The sequence below is a fragment of the Eurosta solidaginis genome, chromosome 1, assembly GCF_040869045.1.
Source record: "Eurosta solidaginis isolate ZX-2024a chromosome 1, ASM4086904v1, whole genome shotgun sequence".
Classification (NCBI taxonomy): domain Eukaryota; kingdom Metazoa; phylum Arthropoda; class Insecta; order Diptera; family Tephritidae; genus Eurosta; species Eurosta solidaginis.
Genome location: NC_090319.1, coordinates 322,590,347 through 322,617,310, shown reverse-complemented (window position 1 = coordinate 322,617,310; position 26,964 = coordinate 322,590,347). Strand labels below are relative to the sequence as shown.

The window sequence follows — 26,964 nt, the reverse complement described above, 5'->3', positions numbered from 1 at the left end:
CAAAATTTTAACCGTTACAAAAAAATTAAACGCCTCTTTGTTTTATGTTAATGTTTCTCTTTTGTTTTGTTTATTAGTGTAGTATTTATTTATTTAAAAGTTTATTAAGCGATAAGCTGGTGCAATGCTTGATATGTACGCTTACACAAGTTTTATCATTTTCCATTGTTTATTTTTGTAATAACTTCTCTATCAACAATCGGCCTGATTTGTCGTGTGTACAATGTACATACATATGTACCCATTATTTAGTTACTCCTCCTTTAACAGAGAGTGAGAGTGTGCTGCACAACTTCATTGCACTTCGGGAGCTCTCGGGTATTTGGTTAACTAGCTCACCATATCCTGTCGCCGTTGCTATGTTGTTTGTTAGCATTCCCATTTCACTATAGGTGACAGTCGTGATTAGCAACTCGTACGCACAAGTTCGGTTGAAATTTGGAAAAGCGCGTCAACTTCTCTACTTTCTTTGCAGTGCTGTGCTAGTTAACCAAGAGCCAAGCACTTGCAACATAAACAGTAGAGATTACATACAACTGCATATACATATTACACTATTTGGCAGTTGTACAAAAGCAGCTGTTTATTGTTATTGTTATGAATATTTGTGTGTGAAAATCTATGCAAAGTTCAACGATCTAAAAAAAAAAATTCTACGACGTACTTATTCTACTTCCATCTATTTTTATTGGGTTGGTGATTTTTTGTATAATGACATAATTTAAATAAATATTTCAATAATTTTGTAAATAAAAAAGTCTAGATATAATTTCTTTATTCACAAAATTTCTTCCTTATTTTCAAAATTTTCTAACTGCAAGTTCGACAAGTTTAAAAATCGGAAATTTTAAAGCTTTTTAATAAATATATGACTTTTCGATGAATTATAATTTTTTTTTGAGTGAAATTATGGTCAAATTTTTTAATTCAAAACTCATTAAGCTACAAAAGCACAAAAAATTCAAAACTTGATTGGTTTAAACAGGGTGAAAAGATTAAGAATTTAATATTTTAAATTTATTAAAAATTATAATTTGAAGCTGAAGTTTTTTTTTTTTTTATTCAGGTAAAAAAAAAATTATATCCTAAAAATGTGTAGGTTTATAAAAAAAATACAAAACTTAAAATTGCGCCTTTAATAAAAAAGTTTTATTAAAATGAAAATATTTAAGATTTCAAATTGAATATAATATATATGATAGTGAACAGCGGAAGCATTGCTAATAATGTTTTTCTAGAAAATCCAATGTCACTATCAAGTTCCGTCCAACGAGCCTAAAATTATTCCACATAATTTGGATTGTGTATAAAAGGAAATTGAAAATTGAAAGATACTTAATTTTAAAAATAAGAGAAATTCATAGGCTGTATTATTATCAATTTTACTAAGAAAACATTTTTTTATATATATTTGCATATCCAATAATGAAATGTTTGTTTAAAATAAAAAAAAAAAAAATATAATGAATCACTTATGAAAAGAAAATCTTGCAGAAAAATATTAAAGTGTGGAATTGTTAAATTTAAAAGTTTAAAAATAAAAAAATAAAAACTAACTTTGTCCACTTAAAAATGAGAGTGCAAAAAAATTAAAAACTTAATATTAAAATAAAAAAATATTATTAATTATTGCTTCAATTTCAAAATTTTTAGTATAAAACATTCCAACTTTAGAAAATAAAAATTAAAAATCTTTACAAACTATATATATTTTTTTAAATTTAAAATTTGTTGGCACATTTATTTTGTTTACCAAAATTTAAAATGCGTGCTTTATTTTTCTCAATTTCAGTATAAAAGATTTTTAAATAAATATAATTACACACGAAATAATAAATATAAACATTTTTGAAAAAACATCAAAATTTACTATTTCTGGTTTACTTAAGATGTTAACACTAGAATTTTGCGAGAACTTTGAAGAACTTAAATAAAAATACAAATAAAAAAAAACTACAAAAAAAGTTAAAAACTATTTAAAAAAAATATTTGTTTTTTCGCTTAAAATGCTAAGGACAATTATATTGTTTAACAAAATTTAAAAAGTCATAAGTATCTTAAGCTTGAAGACAAAGAAAAATGAGTTAATTTCAAGATAAATGAAAATGTTAAAAATTTTAATGCTCAAAATTTCATTTTAATATTAAAAGAAAATTTATTAATTTAAATTTCAAACATTTGAAAATGTTTATTATAAAAATTATAAAAATAAAATGATGGGGGGTATCAACTTAAATAAAAAAATAAAAAATTTAAATATAAAAACAGCCTTTGCAAGATAGGTATGTATGTATGTATTAAGCTGGGTTGATTTGCATGGACGAAAGTTAACCCATATCACACCATCGATTTTTCGATAGGTTTTGGGCTCAGGAAAAAAAAATTTCCACCAAGCATACCCAAATAAATAATTTTCGAGCCTGCAAAATTTGAGTTTTTTGACTTTTTTCTTTGATTTTTAAGGTTTTTTTCATGACCTACTTAAAAAAATTTCATTTGATTTTAAAATTTTCATGTATACCCTGTCCGACTCAAAACTGTCCGCTAAAAATTTCGGTGATAACAGTTGTTTGAAAAAAAAAATATTTTTTGGGTTTTGAGGAGCGTTTTGGTGAAAAGTTGCCGATGAAAACGAATTTGTCTCGTAGTTCCTATCCCGCTTAAAATTATGCGATAAAACGTTGACATAAACAGTTTAAAAAAAATTTTTTTTTTTGGTTTTTGGAACTTATTTTGGTCGAAATCGATTTTTTTCATTTTCAAGGCTCCAAATCATTTTTTATGTATATGTTTCCGTTAGACCCACCAATAAGTATACCAAAATGATCAGGGGACGAGCTAAGTTGATTTAGCCATGTCCATCTGTCCGTCCGTCCGCCCGCCCTTCCGTCCGTCTGTCCGTTTGTTTGAACGCAAACTAGTCCCTCAATTTTTGAGATATCTTGATGAAATTTGGTAAGCAGGCATATTTTTATAGGAGATTTGACAATTGTCGGAACCGGCCGGATCGGGCTACTATAGCATATATGTACCTCCCTTACAATCGATTGTTCAATAAGAGGGTTTTCGCCATTTCTGCCCCACTTCTGCCTCATTTTAACAGCTAGCAACATCAAATGTTACCACAAGCTTACGTATTGAGCATAGATCGGACTAAAAATCGATTTCGACAAAAATGATGAAAATCCTCTTACCTGAACAGTCGGTTGTATGGGATATCTAATCTAATATCTAATATCTAATTTATATTATAAATGGCAAAGTTTGGATGTTTAGATGTTTGGATGTTTGGATGTTTGTCCAGACATTTGTCTTTGTGACTCAATCACGCAAGAACTGCTGGACGGATTTGGATGAAATTTGGCACACATATAGCCAATAGTCTAGAAGGATCTACTAGCTATATATTTTTCAAAAGGGGGGAGGCCCCGCCCCCTACGAATGGTTATAGTTTAATTATTATATTTTTTAGTCTTTGCGACTGAATCACGCCAGAACGGCTACACGGATTTTGATGAGATTTGGGACACAGGCAGTAGTCTACTAGCGAAATTTTTTTCGAACATGGAATGAGGAGTGGGAGGACCACGACCCCTTCGAGCAATTACTTTTTAATAATTTTTCACATTATAACTTTACGTATACTGGCCTTCATCAATATCACAGACTCAATAAGTCAAATAAGTCGAGGGCTTATAAAGTGAGCTGTGACACCCTCCGCTCCCCCCTCCCCTTTCTACCCCTCTGGTGTAAAATCTATAAATTCTTGTAACTCAATATAAATTTTCTCCTAAATCAATAGTTTTTGGTATCTGGCACATACAGATCGAGATCTAAACAATTTTGGAAAAACGAGCAGCGGTAGTTCTCCTCCGCCATCCGCCCTCCTTCAATTTTTTTTTATTAGCGCGCTTTTATTAGCTTTACCTGTATGTTTCTTTGTAACTCTTCATTCGCTCCAACGCGCCTGCTGCATTATTAAAATGGTTCTACAATTAGCTTCGTCTTATTTGTAATCCCGTTGGGGTCATATCGAGACCCTTCCGGGATGATTTTTGGATGGTTTTCGGTCTTGGTCATTTCGGGACTTTTTCTCGACCAATACGTGATCATTTGGGGACCCTTTCGGCATCATTTCTGGATGGTTTTCGGGATCCGTCCGGGATCCCATCAGGGTTATTTTGAGACTTTTTCTCGACTAATACTGGATCATTTGAGCTACCTTCCGGCATCATTTCTGGATGGTTTTCGGGATCCGTTCGGGATCCCGGCAGGGTCATTTTGAGACTTTTTCTCGACTAATACGGGATCATTTGACGTACCCTCCGGCATCATTTCTAGATGATTTTCGGGATCCATCCGGGATCCCGTCGGGGTCATTTCTGGACTTTTTTCGACTAATACGGGATCATTTGGGGGCCCTTTCGGCATCATTTCTGGATGGTTTTCGGGTTCCGTCCGGGATCCCGTCAGGGTCATTTCGGGACTATATCCGGGATCATTTAGGGTACCTTCCGGCATCATTTCTAAAAGGTTTTCTGGATCCGTCCGGGATCCCGTCGGGTCATTTCGGGACTTTTTCTTGACTAATACGGGGTCATTTGGGGTACCTTCCGGCATCATTGCTAGATGGTTTTTGGGAACCGTCCGGGATCCCGTCTTCATTTCGGGACTTTTTCTCGACTAATACGGGATCATTTTGGGACCCTTTCGGCATCATATCTGGATGGTTTTCGGGATCCATCCGGGATCCCGTCGGGTCATTTCGGGACTAATTCGGGATCATTTGGGGACCCTTTCGGCATCATTTCTGGATGGTTTTCGGGTTCCGTCCGGGATCCCGTCAGGATCATTTCGGGACTATATCCGGGATCATTTAGGGTACCTTCCGGCATCATTTCTAGATGGTTTTCTGGATCCGTCCGGGATCCCGTCGGGGTCATATCGGGACTTTTTCTCGACTAATACGGGGTCATTTGGGTACCTTCCGGCATCATTGCTAGATGGTTTTTGGGATCCGTCCGGGATCCCGTCTTCATTTCGGCGGGACTTTTTCTCGACTAATACGGGATCATTTGGGGACCCTTTCGGCATCATATCTGGATGGTTTTCGGGATCCGTCGGGGATCCCGTCGGGTCATTTCGGGACTATTTCTGGATCATTTAGAGACCCTTTCGGCATCATTTCTGGATGGTCAGGGTCATTTTGGGACTTTTTCTCGACCTGGATCATTTGAGGTACCTTCCGGCATCATGTCTAGGTGGTTTTCGGGATCCGTCCGGGATCCCGTCGGGGTCATTTCGGGACTTTTTCGACTAACACGGGATCATTTGGGGACGCTTTCGGCATCATTTCTGGATGCTTGTAGGGATCCGTTGGATGCGTTTAGGGTGCCTTCCGGCATCATTTCTAGATGGTTTTCGGGATCCGTCCGGGATCCCGTCGGCGTCATTTCGGGACTTTTTCTCGACTAATACGGGATCATTTGAGGTACCTTCCGGCATCTATTCTAAATAGTTTTAGGACTTCGTCCGGGATCCCGTTGGGGTCATTTCGGCACTTCTTCGCGACTAATACGGGAACATTTGGGGACCTTTTCGGCTTCATTTCTGGATGGCTTTCGGGATCCCCTCAGGGCCATTTCGGGACTATTAGGGGATCATTTGGGGACCTTTCCGGCATTATTTCTGTATAGTTTTCGAGATCCCGTCGTGGTAATTTCGTGACTTTTTCGGGATCATTTGGGGTCCCTTCCGGCATAATTTCTGGATGATTTTCGGGATCCGTCATGAATCCCGTCGGGGTCATTTCGATACTTTTTCGGGACTAATACGGCATAATTACGCGAGCCTTTCGGCATCATTTCTGGATGGTTTTTGGGATCCGTACGGGATCCTGCCAGGGTCATTTCGAGACTATTTCGGGATCATTTGGGGTAACTTCCGGCATCATTTCTATATGGTTTTCGGGATCCGTCATGAATCCCGTCGGGGTCATTTCGGTACTTTTTCGGGACTAATACGAGATAATTAGGGGAGCCTTTCGGCATCATTTCTGGATGGTTTTTGGGATCCGTAGGGGATCCTGCCAGGATAATTTCGGGATAATTTGGGGTATTTTCGAGCATCATTTCTGTATTGTTTTTGGGATCATTTGGGGTCCCTTCCGGCATAATTTCTGGATGGTTTTCGGCCATTTCGGGACTATTAGGGGATCATTTGAGGTCCTTTCCGGCATCATTTCTGGATAATTTTTGGGATCCGTCCGGGATCCCGTCGGGTTATTTCTGGGCTTTTCCGATAATATTTCGGGATCATTTTGGGGCCCTTTCAAGATCATTTCTGCATGGATTTCGGGATCTGTCCGGGATCTCTCAGGGTTTTTTAGGAATCCGTTCGAGATTCCGTCAGGGTCATTTCGGGACTATTAGGGGATCAGTTGAGGACCTTTCCGGCATCATTTCTGGATAGTTTTCGGGATCCGTCCGGGATCCCGTCGGGATCATTTCAGGACTTTTTCGGGACTAATACGGGATAATTTTGGGACCCTTCTGGAATCATTTCTGTATGGTTTTCGCGATCCATCGTGGATCCCGTCGGGGTCATTTCGGTAGTTTTTCTGGACTATCGCGGAATAATTTAGGGACTCTTCTTGGATATTTTCTGGATGGTATTTGAGAACCGTCCGGGAGCCCGCCAGGGTCATTTCGGAACTTTTGCGGGACTATTTCGGGATCATTTTGGTACCCTTCAGGCATCAGTTCTTTGGGGTTCTCTGGATAAGTCCAGAATCGCGTCGTTGTCATTTCTGGTTTTTTGGGACTATTCCGGGAACTTTTGGAGACCCTTTCCTGGCATTTCTAGATGGTTTTCGGGATCCGTCCGCGATAGCGTCGGGGTAATTTCGTGGATTTTTCTGTATAATTTTGGGATCATTTGGGGATCCTATCAGGTTATAAGCTCATTTATTTCTTTTTTTTTTACTCAATTACAAAAATAAAATGCATTAGACAGAACAAATTTTTTAAACAGATAACTTGATAAGCAGGCTAACTTGAATAGCACATATATTTTATTTTCTCCTTGCGGACGGGGCCGCGGGTAAAGGCTAGTATATTATAAATAAAAAAATGGCAAAAAATAAAATTTTTCACCAAAACACTCCTCAAACCCCAAAAAATATTTTTTTTTTTTCAAACAACTGTTATCACCAAAGTTTTTAGCGGACAATTTTGATTCGGACAGGGTATACATGAAAATTTTAAAATCAAATGAAAATTTTTTAAGTAGGTCATGAAAAAAACCTTAAAAATCAAAGAAAAAAGTCAAAAAACTCAAATTTTGCAGGCTCGAAAATTATTTTTTTGGGTATGCTTAGTGGAACTTTTTTTCCTGATATATCAATATTTTTGAATATTCAGTTAAAGCAACAAATTGATGTTCCATATATGTTTATTTAACATTAATAACAATAAATTCGTGGGGCATTTAAACCAATTAACAGCGTTTTTTCACAATATAAACAAATGGCACTGTTCTTACTTTCACTTGTTTGTACAATTGTAGCTTTTTAATTTTTGACGTTAATTTAATAATCTACAAACATATTTAGTGAATAATTTTTCGATGTTTGCTTCGATCAATTCTAATATGCAGATATTCAACTTTTATGGTTGAAAAATCCGGAAATTTAAAAAGCGTTAATTTTTTTTAGTTTGGATAAATAATTATAAAGTAAAGGATTTTATTATCTAAAAAAAAAATTATATTAAAAAATTAAAAAATTCAAAATTTAAAAATAACTTTTAAAAGTTAAGGAAAAATCAGAAAAATAAATGCCAAATTTTCGACCAGACAAAACTGCGAAACTGGAAATTAAATAAAAAATGCAGAAAAAATTTTAATATTGTTAACTTTTTCCTAATTAAAAAAATATAAATTTATACATATATATATTAACCTAAACAAAAATCGCAAAACCAAAAATTTTAATTAAAATAAAAAAAAATTTGAAAAAGTTAGTAAAAAAGTTAAACAAAATTTTTAATTGGACAAAATACATATTAAAAAAAAAAATTTTAAAATTAAAATTTTAAGCCCTCCAGTTAAAAAAAAAAGTGAAATGAAAGACGTACATATGTACGTTTTCAAAAATATGTATAACTCAACCACTTGAGTAAAAAAAGCCGATTTAAGCAGCAATGCGAAAATTTATACCACTTCTTAACACAAAAAATTTGTTCAATTCCAACCCAACCAACAGCCATTGGTGAAAAACTAAGCAAAATAGCTAAAGTGATGTTGAAAAATGAAAGTCCATAAATTTGGCACTAAGTAGCCGCCCATAAATGCAACGAACGCCTTTGAAAGGCAAATAAAAACTAAGAGTTTCACCAAACTAAAACCGAAACAGCGAAAAATACAAAAAAAAATAAAAAAATAAACAACACTTACCGTTACTAAAACGGCAGCGAGCGCAGTTATGCATGCATGCATGCACACATACATAGTTACTACATGCATTTGCGTACGTGTGCATAAACTCAAGAGCAGATCTCATTCAAATATCGTTGCATACATTTGGGCGGTAACGCGTACCAACTTCAGCATATTTCACTAATTCACGTAGAAATAGTGGTAAAAAGCTTTAAACGTAAAATCCGACAAAAAATAAAGAATTGATACGAAGTGCAATCGCCACAAAGCTTGTTCAAATGCAGAAAACCAAAATTTGTTTAAAAACATAGCAAAAAAACAAACAAAAAGCCGTGTAGTACCTAAGAAGACGCACCCGCTAGAGTAGAAAGGACAAAGGGAGTCTGTTTGTTGTTGTTGTTGGTCATAGTTGGTTTGCTAACTATTTGTGAGCGAGTGTATATACACTGAAAGAAATGGTGCAAGTAAAATCAACAAATCGGTTGTGTTGTCCTTGACTTAACAGAGATTCGGTGAAATTGATCGAATTATGGTTAATTCGACCGAGTTCTTTGTTAAGGGAACAAATTAGTTTAGCCGTTTCAACAGAAGAGAAATTGTCGCTCTCAAGTTAACAAAATTTTGTAAAATTGACAGATTCCTAATCAATCTAACTGATTTTCCTGTTAACACAACTGATCTTACAGGTCATTTCAACGGCGATCAACTGTCAATACATAAGCAAATTTCAAGGAGAATTTTACGCTCACTGCGCTCTCTACTTTGTACTTATGACGATGGTGCCAATTGTTAAAAAAAACAAAAAAACGCCAAAATAAGAAAACCTCCAAATGGAAAAAACACAAAAAATGGGAAAACAACAAAAAACTAGTTTTTCAGTTATCAATACAAAACGAAAAAAACCCTTTTTTGAATTTACTGTGCAAAAATTATGAGATACCGGGACACTTATTTATCGGGTACTATTTTGCGACTTCTACTCCTACCGTAATGCAAAATGCGCCCTCTTGTTGCAAAAGTTTTGTTTGAACGAACAGGATTTTTCCAAAATTAGTAACGCTTTGTTCAAGTTTTTACGAATTTTCACTCACGCGAACGAATCTAATAAGATAGTAAAAAAACCCTTTTTTAATGTTGATATTTTCGACAAAACAAAAGTTTGAGTTGTTTTGGAATCGTTTCTACTTAAAGTTTTACGAAAATAAAACTTGCCGAATTACATGTAAAGTTACTCCAGTGGGGAATTACCTTGCTGCGATTTGATTCTTTACTTTTCTATAACTTACAAGTTCTCTTTTTAAAATGTTACGTCAAACATTTATACTACAAGTTTTGTTCGAAACAATCAAGTGTGGCAACTACATGCGAGAGATGAAATTGAGAATGAGCTGAGCTGCAACTGAAAGAATTGAGAATCAGTTTTGTGACTACTATTTTCATTTCTATATTCGTATGTATGTATATGTAGCAAGCATGCGTACTTATGTATTCACATATTTACGTATTTATATGGCGGCCGCCGTGGTGTGATGGTAGCGTGCTCCGCCTACCACAGCGAAGACCCTGGGTTCATACCCCGGGAAAAGCAACGTCAAAATTTTAGAAACAAGCTTTTTCAATAAGAAAAAAATTACCTAAGCAGAGTCGCCTCTCGGCAGTGTTCGGCAAACACTCCGAGTGTATTTATGCCATGAAATACTCTTAGTGAAAACTCATCTGCCTTGTAGATGCCGTTCGGAGTTGGCATAAAACAAGTAGGTCGCTTCCCGCCAATTTGTAAGAAACATTAAAAAGGAGCACGACGCAAATTGGAAGAGAAGTTGGGCCTAAAATCTCTTCGGGGGTTATCGCGCCTTACATTTATTTATTTATATGTCAACATAGTTACTTTCATACAAAGCTGTCGCAACAACTTTTTTGTTCATTTGTCAATTACGAATCAACGATTTGTGCGTATTTGATGCAACATCTTGTTGCGATGGATAACAATTGACAGAAATTTCGGTTAATTTTACCAGTCTTTTTCCTTCAGTGTATATATATGTAAATACATGCATATATGCGCTCTAGTTTTCAGCATCAAATATATATAAATAGGTACAACCTACAGACCGACTGACGGACGCACACACGACGAGCGGTCGACGACATTTGAACCGTATTTTGGATGGCGTAACTGCTGCTGATGCACTAAGTAGTATATACGGACACATATATATATTTAGGCACACAAAAAGAAGTATAACAAGTAAGGAAGGTTAAGTTCGGGTGTAACCGAACATTACATACTCAGTTGAGAGCTATGGTGACAACATAAGGGAAAATAACCATGTAGGAAAATGAACCGAGGGAAACCCTGGAATGTGTTTGTATGACATGTGTATCAAATGAAAAGCATTAAAGAGTATTTTATGAGGGAGTGGGCCATAGTTCTATAGGTGGACGCCATTTAGGGATATAGCCATAAAGGTGGATCAGGGTTGACTCTAGAATGCGTTTGTACGATATGGGTATCAAATGAAAGGTATTAATGAGTATTTTAAAAGGGCGTGGACCTAAGTACTATAGATGGACGCCTTTTCGAGATATCGCCGTAAAGATGGACCAGGGGTGACTCTAGAATGCGTTTGTACGATATGGGTATCAAATGAAAGGTGTTAATGAGCATTTTAAAAGGGAGTAATCCTTAGTTCCATAGGTGGACGGCGTTTCGAGATATCGCCATAAAGGTGGAGCAGGGGTGACCCTAGAATTTTTTTGCACAATATGGGCATCAAACGAAAGGTGTTAATGAGTATTTTAAAAGGAAGTGGGCCTTAGTTCTATAGGTGGACGCCGTTTCGAGATATCGCCATAAAGGTGGGCCAGGGGTGACTCTAGAATTCGTTTGTGCAATATGGGTATCAAACGAAAGGAGTTAATGAGTATTTTAAGAGGGAGTGGGTCTTAGTTCTATAGGTGGACGCATTTTCGAGGTATCGCAATAAAGGTGGACCAGGGGTGACTCTAGACTTTGTTTGTACGATATGGGTATCAAATGAAAGGTGTTAATGAGTATTTTTAAAAGGGAGTGGGCCTTCGTTTTATAGGTGTTCGCCTTTTCGAGATATCGCCATAAAGGTGGACCAGGGGTGACTTTAGAATTTGTTTGTATGATATGGGTATCAAATGAAAGGTATTAATGATTATTTTAAAAGGGCGTGGGACTTAGTTCTATAGGTGGACCCCTTTTCGAGATATCGCCATAAAGGTGGACCAGGGGTGACTCTAGAATTCGTTTGTGCAATATGGGTATCAAACGAAAGGAGTTAATGAGTATTTTAAGAGGGAGTGGGCCTTAGTTCTATAGGTGGACGCCTTTTCGAGATATCGCCATAAAGATGGACCAGGTGTGACTCTAGAATGCGTTTGTACGATATGGGTATCAAATGAAAGGTGTTAATGAGTATTTTAAAAGGGAGTAATCCTTAGTTCCATAGGTGGACGCCGTTTCGAGATATCGCCATAAAGGTGGACCAGGGGTGACCCTAGAATTCGTTTGTGCAATATGGGTATCAAACGAAAGGAGTTAATGAGTATTTTAAGAGGGAGTGGGCCTTTCTGGACCAGGGGTGACTCTAGACTTTGTTTGTACGATATGGGTATCAAATGAAAGGTGTTAATGAGTATTTTTAAAAGGGAGTGGGCCTTCGTTCTATAGGTGTTCGCCTTTTCGAAATATCGCCATAAAGGTGGACCAGGGGTGACTCTAGAATGTGTTTGTATAATACGGGTATCAAACGAAAGGTGTTAATGAGTATTTTAAGAGGGAGTGGGCCTTAGTTCTATAGGTGGACGCCTTTTCGAGATATCGCCATAAAGATGGACCAGGTGTGACTCTAGAATGCGTTTGTACGATATGGGTATCAAATGGAAGGTGTTAATGAGTATTTTAAAAGGGAGTAATCCTTAGTTCCATAGGTGGACGCCGTTTCGAGATATCGCCATAAAGGTGGACCAGGGGTGACCCTAGAATTCGTTTGTGCAATATGGGTATCAAACGAAAGGAGTTAATGAGTATTTTAAGAGGGAGTGGGCCTTTCTGGACCAGGGGTGACTCTAGACTTTGTTTGTACGATATGGGTATCAAATGAAAGGTGTTAATGAGTATTTTTAAAAGGGAGTGGGCCTTCGTTCTATAGGTGTTCGCCTTTTCGAAATATCGCCATAAAGGTGGACCAGGGGTGACTCTAGAATGAGTTTGTACGATATGGGTATCAAATTAAAGGTATTAAAGAGAGTTTTAAAAGGGAGTGGTGGTAGTTGTATATGTGAAGGCGTTTTCCAGATATCGACCAAAATGTGGACCAGGGTGACCCAGAACATCATCTGTTGGATACCGCTAATTTATTTATATATGTAATACCTGCCAAGATTTTAAGGGTTTTTTATTTCGCCCTGCAGAACTTTTTCATTTTCTTCTACTTAATATGGTAGGTGTCACAATCATTTTATAAAGTTTTTTCTAAAGTTATATTTAGCGTCAATAAAACAATCCAATTACCTTACCATATTTCATCCCTTTTTTCGTATTTGGTATAGAATTATGGCATTTTTTTCATTTTTCGTAATTTTCGATATGGAAAAAGTGGGCGTGGTCATAGTCGGATTTCGTTCATTTTTCATACCAAGGGCGGAGCCACGCCCATTTTTAAATTTTCTTTTATTTTTGTATTTTGTTGCACCATATCATTACTGGAGTTGAATCTTGACATAATTTACTTATATACTGTAAAGATATTAAATTTTTTGTTAAAATTTTACTTTTAAAAAAAATTTTTTTTAAAAGTGGGCGTAGTCCTTCTCCGATTTTGCTAATTTTTATTAAGCGTACATATAGTAATAAGAGTAACGTTCCTGCCAAATTTCATCATGATATCTTCAACGACTGCCAAATTACAGCTTGCAAAATTTTAAATTACCTTCTGTTAAAAGTGGGCGGTGCCACGCCCATTGTCCAAAATTTTACTAATTTTCTATTTTGCGTCATAAGTTCAACTCATCTACCAAGTTTCGTCGCTTTATCGGTCTTTTGTAATGAATTATCGCACTTTTTCGGTTTTTCGAAATTTTCGATATCGAAAAAGTGGGCGTGGTTATAGTCCGATATTGTTCATTTTAAATAGCGATCTGAGATGAGTGCTCAGGAACCTACATACCAAATTTCATCGAGATACCTCAAAATTTACTCAAGTTATCGTGTTAACGGACGGACGGACGGACGGACGGACATGGCTCAATCAAAGTTTTTTTCGATCCTGATTATTTTGATATATGGAAGTCTATATCTATCTCGATTCCTTTATATATGTACAACCAACCGTTATCCAATCAAACTTAATATACTCTGTGAGCTCTGCTCAACTGAGTATAAAAATCACACACAGAAAGGCACACCCCATTTGGTTACGAATTAAAAAAAAAAAAAACATTTCGGCATACAAAATTTCCAAACAAAATTTTTTTTATTCGATTTTTTTTTGTAGTCACTTCTGCTTCCACTGCTGTCAATGCAGTATAATACTTTGCTACTTGTTTTACTTAAGCAGCCGCACACATTGTCCGGTTTTGTGCTGTTTTACAGTTTTTTTTTGTTGTTCTTGCTGTTGCTGCATGCGAGTTGGTGCCGGTGGTCTATTGGCACAGTTCCATGGCATCCCGGGAGACCACAGGTCACATACGGGAACCCTTGTGTCACACATAATTTGTACGTATGTATGTATGCATATACATACACCTGTGTGCACAAAAATAGCAGCAAAATCATAAACTAACTTGAATTGTTATATTTATTTGATTTGTTTTAACCAATATTAATGTACGGTGCCATATGTATTTCAGAAACTAAATTTTTTTTAAATCTTCCTGAAATAAAAAAAATATGTAGGTAGGTAGGTAGGGGAAATGGCTGCGACCCTGGTCGCCCAAGTAGCTCTTTAAAGTCGTTTTGATGCCATGTAACTCGTCTAAAAACCTACGGAATGTTACGGTCTATGTATTACAACCAGCAAGAGTTGTTGATAAAATTAAGAATATTCGTGATTGCTATCCCTCCTGAGCTAACCCTCTGAGGTCTTCTAGAAACGGGGTTCCAAGGAACCTTAGCCGGGCTCTAGCTAGAGTCGGGCATTTACACATAAAGTGTTCTACTGTCTCCCTGGCATTTGGATCTTTGCAGCTTCTGCAGTAGTCGTTATACAGAATGCCCATCTTTTCCGCATGCGTTCCTTTTGCCCAATGACCGGTGCAGACTGCTATCAGTTTGCGTGTGTTAGCCCTGGATTTGGTCAGAAGACTTCTCGTCCTCTTTCCATAATAGTTTGGCCAAATGAATGTTGATATTGCACAGGTGGTGATGTTATTCCACTTTGTTTGTGCTTTCTTCAAGTAAAAGCTTTGGATATTCCCCTTGGCTACTGCTAAAGGTATGCCTATTTCGACACAGGTTATTTCCTCGTTCATCTCCGAAGAGCCTCTGCGTGCTAGCTCGTCGGCCTTCTCATTACCCTCTATCCCCCTATGACCCGGGACCCAGATAACGCGTAGTTCTAGATTGGTGGATAACTGGGATATGAGTCGCTTACAAGCCACACTAATTTTGAGTTAATGTGTGTTGCGGAGAGCGCTTTTATCGCTGCTTGGCTATCCGACAGGATGAAAACTTTACCAGCTACATTCAAGCCCTCCAGTGATTTGCAGGCTTGCCAAATCGCGAGAATTTCTGCTTGAAACACGCTGCAGTGCAATGGGAGTCTGAATGATGCAGACAAATCTAGGGACTTAGAGAAGACTCCAGCCCCCACTCCCGATTCCATCTTGGAGCCGTCAGTGTAGATTTGGATATCGTCGACCCTTATGCCCGGGTTTCTCTTCCACTCATTCCTGCTTGGAATGACGTTATTACAACCGTACTCAAACTTCAGTTTGCGAGGGTAGTAATCTGTCTCGGTACTACATGTACCATCCGGAAGTTTCTTAAGGATACTACTATGCCCTTGCTGAGTATCCTTCCAACACCCAGATTCCCTGAGTCTCAGTGCGGTTTGTGACGATGTACAAAGTATATCCAAGTCGATCGGAAGCAGGTGCAAAATGGGGTCTAAAGCAGCTGTGGGGCAAGTGCGTCCGGCCCCTATGGCACCAACGCACGCAGTGCGCTGGACTTTTTGCAGGCTGGTGGGATTATATCTCTTACTTAGAGCTTCCCACCAGACTATGGAACCATAGGTAAGCACCGGTCTCACCACCGCCTCGTACATCCAAAGTACCATGCTTGACTTGAGTCCCCATTTCTTACCAAACATTGATTTGCAGGCATAGAAAGCGACGCAGGCCTTCCGTACCCGCTCTTCGATGCATACTTTCCAATTCAACTTGCAGTCAATTGTTAGTCCTAGATACTTGGTACTCGATGACAGGGTTAGTTGCTGGCCGTTTAAGAATGGTAGTTCGAAGGCAGGTGGCTTGTACTTCCTCGTGAAGAGAAGCAGGTCCATCTTGTCGGGATTTAACCTAAGGCCACATCCCTGTACCCACCTGCAGATTTTAGCCAAGCCCCTTTCCATGATTTCGCTCATTACGGAGGGAAAGGACCGGAGACTAAGATCGCCACGTCGTCGGCATACGCCAAGATCTTAACCCCTCCTGCTTTAAGTTTTCCTAGGATTTCATTTATGGTGATCAATCAAAGCAGAGGTGACATAGACAGAGATTCACCCCGTTTGTTTATCTCGCTGCTCCCCCAAACCACGTGCCTTACGTTGGCGTCGCAACCCATCACGACCGTCTCCTTCTTGGCTGTTTGTGCTACCATTTGCGCTACCTATTCTGGAGGAGCGGGCCGATCGTGGGCCATATAAGCCGAGGCGACCGTCATACTTCGGCCACTTCTTGACTCGACCTTGACCACAGCAACGTCGTAAGTACTGAAATTAGGTAAAAAGAAAGCATTAAAATTATTCCTAACGAGGATACAAGCCCTCGGTTTACCTTCACCATGTGTGTAAAAAAGGTTATAGTTTCGGGTCTTCAGGCTCATAACCTGTGACCGCAAGACCCATGGTTCCTGCACTAGGCAGACATCAATGTCCTCCTCCCTGAGGTTATCCGAAGCGACTTTTGAGTGCTGCAGGTTAATTTGAGCCACCCTGATCATTGGGTTGAGACTCGCCTGCTCGCCTTCCGAGGATTGACGACCCATCCTCACCCAGCTCCGCCAGGAGTTTGTTGGCGTAGCCAGAATATCGTCTTCAGAGAGCGTTCCTAGAACGCTCCCTTTCTCCTTTTTATTATTTTTATTTACTTTGGGCATACAGTTCCCACGAGTTTGCATGGAATGTTTAGTCAGCCCCCCGCAGAGCCAGCATACCGGGGTAAGGCACTTATACAACCGTACTTGCCCGGGCATCGGAGGGGACTGTTCGTGATCACCCTTTCAATATACACCTGCTGACCACACAGTCATCGGCACGGGTACCTCAACACTTTGGCTTGGGTGTTGTTGGTGCGGCAATCTTCACATCTCCTGCAGCGACAAATGATGCGTTCTTCTGAACACGCCATCGACACTGTAGGACATATGTGGCTTTCCTATAAGTTCGTTTCGTGTTGGGACCCCTCCGCAGAGCAGATTCCAACATGATAATTAAGCCCATTCTCCGTGCCAAGGCGACCAACATTGAAGGACGGGGGGTATGGAAATATGTACCTAAAAGTAAAACTATAGCTACTTTGCAGATGCAGATAAGAACTTCTTTTCGTCATTCTTTATTAAATTTAATTGGGAGACTAATCCGTTTCAAAGTTGTGCGATTTTCAGTGCAATTTTTTGTTACCATAAAAATGCCCTGCACTTTTAAAATTAAAGACTTTTTTGCCGCACTTTACCATATAACTCAGAAACAAACTCTAAATAATCAAAACGGTTTTTGAAAAAATATAAAAGCTGCACTCGCATTTACTTAAATTTTCGGGGTTTTGATTTAAAAAAATTTCAAACATTTTCGGAAATTGGAAAGTTTTGACGAAAACAGAAAATTTTTGAAGTCTAATTGTTTGACCAACCTTGCCATATTATCTTAATTGAAAAATGGGAGTTTGAAAACAAATTGTAAAGGAGTTTTACTTCCTTGCTGCGCAGATTTCAAAGAACAGCAAAGAACATGTAATGAAATGAAGGAATTAAAAGATACGAAACTGAACCGAAACTGGGCAGGTATTTGGTCGGAAGGTTGAAAGAACCCATACTTCTTTCAAGCACCACGCCAGAATTGATCAATTGGGAATACCGCAACAGAAGCGAAGTTGTGTGCCACATTTTCCGAAAAAAATATATTTAGGACGACCAAACTCCTGTCAGTGTATCACTTGCAAGGAAGGATTGTATCGAATGAGGTGCTCTGTGCTAGATCCCAGCATCTATTAACCACGCGTCCAGCTTAAACAGCCGTCCCATTACTGCTATATACGAAGCTTATGCCGCTCACAAACCCCTGCCCCTACTTTCTTCTTCCCTGCCATTGTGACTGGGAAATACACTCCTAGTCCCTGTAACCATGTGCGATGTTGCCAATATAGAATATATGGGTTTGCGCCATTCTCCCAGTGCTGTTCCTATTTCAAACGATGCCATTTCCCTAGATGTTGAGGATTTAGCTAGGGTACTCCCACGAAGGGTGCTCTTGTTGCAGCTGTCCATTTTTGTTATGCCCGAAAAATGTACAGAATCAAGGAGACTCATTTGATCCGATATCCTTTCTGTCGCCAGTAGCCAATACACTTGAAGTCGTCTTGCTCTCTCACTTAACGCAAAGTTTTATCCATCGACTTCTCATAAAAGAGATTGTAGGGAAATTGAAAAATTAATTTTTGTTTGCACTTATTTTAACTTTTTTGTTCTGCCACGGACCTTTGTTTACGAACCAAAATTAATGTATTAATATGCGTTCTCGTAACGTGGAATGTCATCATTCCGGCTAAAGTCGAACCTTTAAAATGGCACTTAAAAAAAAAAGAGGCGCTATTTCTATTTGGTTGGTAGCTTATTTCGAATACATACATATGTAAATGCATCCATATAAATATATCCCACTCAAAGCAAGTTTGCTCGAGCAATTCACAGCGAACATACACACGAACTGCATTGTGCTGTGAATTTTGTGTCACATTTATTAAAATTTCACTCTCGTCCATTTTTCATAACGCACTTAAAGAAGTATAACTTTAAAGAACGCAGCAATAAAGCAACACAAATTGTAACCACAAGAACAATAAAAACAAACGCAATAATAAACAAGTAAGAAAGGCTAAGTTCGGGTGTAACCGAACATTACATACTCAGCTGAGAGCTTTTGAGACAAAATAAGGGGAAATCACCATGTAGGAAAATTAACCTAGGGTAACCCTGGAATGCGTTTGTATGACATGGGTATCAAATGGAGGTATTAAAGAGTATTTTAAAAGGGAGTGGGCCATAGTTCTATAGGTGGACGCCATTTCGGGATATCGCCATAAAGGTGGACCAGGGGTGACTCTAGAATGTGCTTGTACGATATGGGAATCAAATGAAAGGCGTTAATGAGTAGTTTAAAAGGTAGTGGGCCTTAGTTCTATAGGTCGACGCCTTTTGGAGATATCGCCATAAAGGTGGACCGGGGGTGACTCTAGAATGTGTTTGTACGACATGGGAATCAAATGTAAGGTGTTAATGAGTATTTTAAAAGGGAGTGGGCCTTAGTTCTGTAGGTGGACGCCTTTTCGAGATATCGCCATAAAAGTGGACCTGGAGTGACTCTAGAATTTGTTTGTATGATATGGGTATCAAATGAAAGGTGTTAATGAGTATTTTTAAAGAGAGTGGACCTTAGCTCTATAGGTGGACGCCTTTTCGAGATATCGCCATAAAGGTGGACCAGGGGTGACTCTAGAATGCGTTTGTACGAAATGAATATCAAATGAAAGGTGCTAATGAGGGTTTTAAAAGGGAGTGACCCTTAGTTGTATATGTGAAGGCGTTTTCGAGATATCGACCAAAATGTGGACCAGGATGACCCGGACCTTCATCTGTCGGGTACCGCTAATTTATTTATATATGTATATAATACCACGAACAGTATTCCTGCCAAGATTCCAAGGGCTTCTGATTTCGCCCTGCAGAACTTTTTCATTTTATTCTATTTAATATGGAATGTGTCACACCCATTTTGCAAAGTCTTTTTTAAAGTTATATTTTGTGTCAATAAACCAATCCAATTACAATGTTTCATCCCTTTTTACATATTTGGTATAGAACTATGGCATTTTTTTTTTCATTTTTCGTAATTTTCGATATCGAAAAAGTGGGCGTGGTCATAATCGGATTTCACCCATTTTTAATACCAAGATAAAGTGAGTTCAGGTAAGTAGGTGAACTAAGTTTAGTAAAGATATATCGATTTTTGGTCAAGTTATCGTGTTAACGGCCGAGCGGAAGGTCAGATGGTCGACTGTGTATGAAAACTGGGCGTGGCTTTAACCGATTTCGCCCATTTTCATAGAAAACAGTATCGTCGTAGAATCTATGCCCTACCAAATTTCACAAGGATTGGTCAATTTTTGTTCGACTTATGGCATTAAAAGTATTTTAGACGAATTGAAAAAGGGCGGAGCCACGCCCATTTTGAAATTTTCTTTAATTTTTGTATTTTGTTGCACCATATCATTACTGGAGTTGAATGTTGACATAATATACTTATATACTGTAAAGATATTCAATTTTTTGTCAAAATTTGACTTTTAAAATTTTTTTTTATTGGGCGTGTTCGTCATCTAATTTTGCTAATTTTTATTCGGCAAATTCATCATGATATCTTCAAAGACTGCGAAATTACACCTTGCAAAACTTTTAAATTACCTTCTTTTAAAAGTGGGCGGTGCCACGCCCATTCTCCAAAATTTTACTAATTTTCCATTCTACCAAGGTTCATCGCTTTATCCGTCTTTGGTAATGAATTATCGCACTTTTTGGGGTTTTCGAAATTTTCGATATCGAAAAAGTGGGCGTGATTATAGTCCGATTTCGTTCATTTTAAATAGCGATCTGAGATGTGTGCCCTGGAACCTACATATCAAATTTCATTAATATACCTCAAAATTTACTCAAGTTATCGTGCTTACGGACGGACGGACGGACATGGCTAAATAAATTTCTTTTTTCGCACAGATCATTTTGATATATAGAATTCTATATCTATCTCGATTAGTTTATGCCGTTACGGATTACCGTTATCCGAACAAAGTTAATATACTCTGTGAGCTCTGCTCAGCTGAGTATAAAAACAACAATAAAATCAAGTAAAACCAAATCCAACAAACAAACAAAAAACAAGATCACAATACAGACAAAACCAGCGGCTACGAATTTTATAAACCTTTTTTATTTAGATTAACGTAGGTGAGCGTTTTAATGTAACAAACTTTTGTTGAGCTCTCCTAAAAATCATATTAGATTTATAGCAATTTTGAGCAAAATTTATTGACATACCACAGTGCAATGCACCCGATTGACCGGACAACTGACCGAGTGAGCGTACAGAAAAAGTGCCTTTAATGATTTAGCAAGCATCTACCGACAGCTAGACTGATATATAGACGCAGAAGCAGACGAAGAGTGGCTGCAGAGGACAAGCCATAAACTAGAAGAGTTTTTGCTCTGAAACAACAAAATTTTAAAAATGGAAAAAGTTTAATTTGGGTTAGAACAAAGCCTTGCAACAACTGAAATGAAAAAGAGTGCACAATAGATATATGTTATTGTGTATTTATATAATCACTAACAATGTCTCAAGCTCGTGTGAAATCAAACATTGTATACCTTGTTTTCAGTTTTTTATTTAAACAGACGGGATGCCTCGCTTATTCTAGTAGTTTTCAGAAAGACATTGTTTGAAAACTCAGACGTTGGTTTCAGATAATCTGTTCGTCCTGATTTCGTATCTGCGCTTCGAAAGGGCGATACACGTGTTGACCCATGGTTCCAAAGTAGTGGAAGACGTAGGGTTTGCGATATACTGTGCTCATCCGGAAAAAAACCGATCCTACAAGTTGCGATATAGCTGTAGCGTTTTCCAGGCGGAAGTATTAGCTGTAACCAAAGCAGTAGAAACACTGGGAGAAGATAGCAGCTTTTATATTGATGCAAGGTATCGAAGATCATGATAGAAGTGGCATAGGTCCTAGAAAGCTTCTAGTACTTGCCAAGAGGATGAAGTTATTTTATAACATGGATCCTGTTTTTTCAGTTTTGTCGTTAAACAAACTTCTGGTAACACTTCGGACTCATTCAGTCTATGTGAGATCCTCATGCACCGTTCAGTTCAACCTAACCCACCCAGGCGGTGGTTTTCTCTGTCATATGCCGCTATATTAACATTCTCGTTTCGTTATGGTCAGAAGATAGAACGTCCGTCCAATCCCAACTGATAAAGGTATTGGTCGTCATTATTGTTCCGGCAGGAATTTTCCTTCTTCTTGCATTTTTACTCATCTGCTGTGCTTTTTAATCACAACTGACGCACGTTATTTCTATCAGCAGACTTAGCTTCTTTTACGTAATTTCTTCCAATTTAGGCAGGGCACGACAAACAGATTCTTCTTGACTAAGAATGCTTGGTATCCCGCATACCCCATGCAAGCTCTTGCTAAAATAGTACATCTACCGTCAAGCTACAAATATATAGCTACAGTCAAAGGATGTCGGATATCTAAGCGAACCTGGCAAAAATAGGACCTTAAGAGATGACGTCTCGTTTACATCCTAACTAAGGATATATTTTTCACACTTGTAGGAGTACTAACTGGTCATTATAATCATACATACTGTATGAGTTGTAAAGCAAGTGGAGCAAGAAAGCGTTTCCTTGAACCTAACTTTCTGTATAATCTACGCCGGGTCATGGTGTGCGACATCAAGAACTTGTTAGCCTTTATCGGATCCTCGAAATCGTTCAAAGAAGAGAGATAACGCCACTTTTTGAGCAATTACAATGATCCTCCTGGCACTAGCCTATGAGTCCCTCCACGGTAGCAGCTTAAACCTAACCTACCCCAACCCTATCATAACTCTCGTCGACTTATTGGGTCTTTGTGAGGTCCTTTTGATACCTCTTGAACTGCTAAGTAGCAGTAGCGAGCCAGGGACAAACGACAAACAAAAATGCAAACGCCCAAACCTCGAAAGGATGTGTAGGACTAACATATAACTTAACTAAACATTCTACTACCCAAGTACCTATCCCGCCGGCACTGCTGTTAAGTATACGGCAGGGAGGTGATTCAAGCACTAGGCTTAGTGTCGACTAGGTTTCCTTGCACCCATTTTCAGTTCTTGAGTGGAGATCGATTTAGATTTTATAAGATCAGTTCGTCTGAGAATCCACAAAGAATGATCAGTTCTTTCCAATATACTTTAGGTTGGAGAGTAGATGTTTCTGAAAATAGTGACACCTGTCTTTCTACTTTCGTTGTTATAAAGGAAGCACGCCCACTACAGGCACACCTTAGCAAATCAACTGGTTTACAATTTCTAAACTGAACTAAACTCGTTAACGGGTTGGAAACGTTTTGTTTCTTTTGCTTGTTGCTTGTTACTATTTAGTCGGACCACTTTGCTCAGGTGGTTGGACAGCATGGTTTTCCAATACACATATTCACTTTTATACTGTAAAATCGGACAGATTGCACAAGTTCCCGGTCATAACTAACTTTCGCGCAACTCGACGGTTGAAAAACTAAGGTCTGCAGTGCATTTGGTCTACCTTTCTTCCAGTTTTCTTCATGACCGGTGTTTGTCCCTATGGCAGATATGAAAGAAAAGTCTGCATATTTAGAAAAAACACAGCCAATGTATTTTCCACCAGCATCCCGCACTTGCTCTCTGGGAGTAACAATCAATCTAACGACTTAATCGAGCAGTGCAACAACTTTTTTCTCTCACTTCGTGAAGCCGCTACCGGAAGAACCATTAGGGAGATGGTGCACAGTCGCGGATAGCAGAACGTTGCCTACATGGCCACTGTTTGTCTGAGCATAATACTCAATCATAGTTAACGTTAGTTTGCAAACTGTAATTTTGACGCGGCGACTTGAAGGTCATATAAAATGCTTGAACAAATCGCCACTACTAATTGACTGTGACAGCATCTTTAACTCGTTCGAAATCTCGATGTGATCATGAGAATAACTACGAACGAGGGCGATTTCCTAGGAACTGTTGCTACAATCATTTTTGTCATATTTGCGTCATTGTTACATTAGGACAGATACATAAATATTTTTCTACTGTAACGGTACCAGAAGTGCCTATTGCGCTTATCAAGTCATGAAGTTTCTTCTATTCTGAGAACTGTTCGTTTAGCTGCCATCATTATTGTGAACAGTTTCTCAAAACATTTAGCAAGCTAGAGCTATGTCCGACATTGAACGGCGTAATCGACTAAGCTCCACATTTCTGATTAGGAGACCGAAACGAGGTGTGGAGTATCCCTCTAGGAAGGAACCCGCAATTACAGGTGATCATACTTCGAGCCTTTGCAAGTCTATCAGCCGCTCCCTATGTGCGAAATAAGTGTGGTGAAGTTATCTAAATTTTTGGCCCAAGTTATCGTGTATTCTGATCATCTGATCTTCACGATAAATGGAAGTCTTATTATTTCCTGCCACACAATGAACGGCAACAGCAAAATTAACCAAATTGCATCGACTAGTTTGCATTGGCATAACGGGTGCGATGAGAACTTCCTCTGCTGATGTACTTAGTGCTTTAGTGGGAATACCTGCCTTCCCTATTCTGATGGAGAAGGATGCAACACTAGGCCCACTAAGACTTCAAAATATTTCGGAGTTGAAGGTTGGAAACATGAACCCAGAACCCACTGGGAAACAGGGAATCCTTATAATGACTCTGACTCAGAGATCTGGATCACGGATGGGTCGATCGATGACGGAAGAACAGGAGCTGGCATCTATGGGCCGAACTTCAGGAAATCGATACCAATGGGATGCTACCCCACAATATTTCAGGCAGAAATCCATGCAAAAGAAGTTTGCGATAGAGAATGTCTACGGAGAGGCTCATCTCGTAGACCATCTACATTATGTCGGACAACCAGGCGGCCCTGCGTGCTTTGCAATCCTACACAGTTACACCTAAGCTAGTGGATGACTGCTTTGAAACCCTTAATGAGTTGGGAGCCTAAAACAAGGTTTTGTTAGGATGGGTTCCCTGATATCAGGGACATGAAGGTAATGAACATGTAGATTACCTAGCAAAGCAGGATGATACAGCAGCATTCTATGGTCCAGAGCCCTTTTGTCGACTCACAAAAGCACACTCTAGGGAAACCATAAGTAACTGGGAAACAAAACAATTCAGACGTCACTGGATTGACTGCAAAGAAAGTATCAGCCAAACTCATTAATCTAAGCAGGTAGGACCTACGAACTCTCACTGATTACTATACGGGACACTGTTCCCGATATCACCTAAGTTAGTTAAATCTATCCTATACTCAAATTTGTCGTTTCTGTGAGCTGGAGGATGAAACGGCGTTCCACATTCTCCGCGAATGCATCGCTTTGGCAAGGCAGATACTCTCCCATCTAGGTGGTGTAACTCTTAATCCCTATGTGATATGGAGTAAAAAGCCTGAAGAGGTACTTAGATACATCAAAAGCCTCCATATACAAAATTAGGCTGAAAGGTCATGTGCAATAGATCTAAACATATGTAGGTCGTAGTGTTTCCAGGCCTAATAATAATGCCGTAAAACACTAAAGTTAGGCCAACCAAATTAGTACATTCATGCAGCTATACACAACTGGGTATAAAAAAGAGTGTAAAATTTAAGGGCGCGCAGCAACTCAAGCAACAAAAACAATAATGACTGTAAATGCATCAGCATAAGAGCGCAATGCAGAGTTGTTAAATAAATATGCTTCTAGATAGTAAAACAGCATTAAAGACTGAAACAAAATAAAATGAACAAAACTTAACATAGAGAGTATTTAACTACAAACTACAACAATAACAAAGCATATAATTCAAAATGTAGTGAAAGCGCTTGCAACAAAATGCAAATTTGTACATTAGACTGGGTCGATTTATTAACCGATATCGCGCCATCGATTTTTCGATAAGATTTGGGCTCAGGAAAAAAAGTTCCACTACGCATACCCAAAAAAATAATATTAGAGCCTGCGAAATTTTATTTTTTTGACTTCTTTTCGCCTTTGATTTTTAAGGTTTTTATCACAACCTAGTAAAAAATTTTAATTTGATTGTAAAATTTTAATGTGTACCCTGTCCGGCCCAAAAATGCCCGCTAAAAACGTTGTCGATAACAGATTTTTGAAAAAAAAATATATATTTTGGGTCGGACAGGGAATACGTATGAAAATTTGTTTAGTAGGTCATGAAAAAAACCTTAAAAATCAAAGTCGAAAAATACTCAAAAAATTAAATTTCGCAGGCTCGAAAATTATTTTTTTGGGTATGCATAGTAGAACTTTTTTCCTGAGCCCAAATCCTATCGAAAAATTGATGACGCGATATCGGTTAACTTTCGTCCATACAAATCGACCCACCCTAAAGTACATATCTCTTAAAACAACAAAAACATCAACTGCAAAAAATTCACACACAATTTGCTGCAAGCCAATGTTAGTTATGGCATCCATGACGGCAACAACAACAACAAACCCAACAACATGTTTAACGGTAGCTTTCTTATCTCAGCAATGTCGCTTGTGCAGCATTTGCTCCTCTGATCCTTGTTCATACTAACACATTCATACTTTTAACACACCATTTGTTTTCTTATTTTTTTTTTGCGCCACTTCCTTCCTGTCATTGCTGCGGTAATTTAATAGCCCAAGTGTCAAAGGTGGCAGTTGCGACATTGACAGCTGATGCTGCTCTCCAGCTTCTATTGCAGTTGTTGCTGTTTGCTGGCGCCATTGGCATGGTTGGTAATCTTGTCACCATTAACCTGATTTTAAGCGCAAACCATAAATGGCAGAATGTGGTGGAATTTCAACGTTAGTTTTGTGAAATAAAATAGCGCCTTAAAGTATGCAGGGTTTTTGAAATGTATATATAAGCAACACCCATTTTTCAAAAACAAAAACAAAAAAAAAAATTATATCGAAAGTTGCAGAGTTGCTAAAAATCCGACATCATCTCTTTTGCAAAATAATGTCAGACGTATATTCCTTCGTTTTGGAACTTACGCATTCTCTGCCTAATCAAGCTTGAAGTTCATAAATAATCAGCCTTTTGATTTAACCAGTGTGTTTCTGGAGCGGTTAGTCCACTAATTACCTGACTTTTACTATTCTCCGATACTTTCAGTAGATCCTATGAAACGGAAACGACAAAAATTACCTCTTTGTTCTATCTTAAAACAGCTATCGAAACCAGGAATTGAAGCCTGTTATATGTTCTTCTGTCTGAAT

The 26,964-nt window shown here is 38.3% G+C and overlaps 1 protein-coding gene across 3 annotated transcripts in view; it reads left to right on the top strand.

Annotated features, from left to right (window-relative positions):
- Positions 1-418: 418 nt before the first annotated feature.
- Calx (sodium/calcium exchanger 3) overlaps positions 419-26,964 on the top strand; it is a 433,860-nt gene continuing 407,314 nt past the window's right edge. For all 3 annotated transcript variants that reach the window (XM_067761890.1, XM_067761889.1, XM_067761888.1), the window contains exon 1: positions 419-692. The gene's annotated coding sequence lies outside the window, so the exon portion shown is untranslated. The remainder of the gene's footprint in view (positions 693-26,964) is intronic.